The following is a 776-nucleotide window of genomic DNA, read 5'->3' on the forward strand; positions in this document are numbered from 1 at the left end:
AAACATGGTTTAGTTCCAGCAAAATCAGAGCATGGTTGTAGCAAAAATCGATTGGAAAAACAAACATTGTCATGGAGATGGATGTAGCAAAAATCAATAAAACACCGGTAGTAACAAAAGCAAAAACGAATGTAGCAAAATGGTTCGCTGGTTCCAACAAAAATCACCGTGGTAACAGATTTTGGGGAGGGAGGGTGGGGGTGAGTGGGTGGTAGCAAAAATATGGGTTGGTTCAAGCAAAATCAAAGCATGGTTATAGCAAAAATCTGATGCAGCGGCCATGGAGAGCAGCGCAACCAGTTGCGGGCGGCCATGGCAACGAGCATTGATTGCAACACCGTCGTGATTGCAGCCCGCTCAGCTCCGGCCATTGTTCCGTTGTATTATAAAAAGGTAGTTGCCTAGTTAATAAAAATCGATGGAAATAAACTACCCAATCACAACGACATGGTTAATCTGAAGTCGAACACACACAAGTGACAAACGTCAACATCATCATCATCGCTCTCAACGAACGGGATTTGTCATAGGTTGCCAACAATGAAAAAAAAAACTTAGAAATGGCACCAGGCCGTCGCTAGAGTGTGACATAAAACAAAAAAAAAGCTTCAAATTCAGCAGAAGACACAATTCAGTCGTCACCTTCATTGTGGCCGCACAAGGGCCACACCAGGAGATTTGTATGCTCTGCCCTGGCAAGAGGACATTGGTCTCCAGATGATGTCAACCAAAAGGGGAGGGGCACCTAGAGACGATGCCTCTAGGCACGCACTCGG

This window comes from Triticum dicoccoides, chromosome 6A (genome assembly GCF_002162155.2).
Source record: "Triticum dicoccoides isolate Atlit2015 ecotype Zavitan chromosome 6A, WEW_v2.0, whole genome shotgun sequence".
Classification (NCBI taxonomy): domain Eukaryota; kingdom Viridiplantae; phylum Streptophyta; class Magnoliopsida; order Poales; family Poaceae; genus Triticum; species Triticum dicoccoides.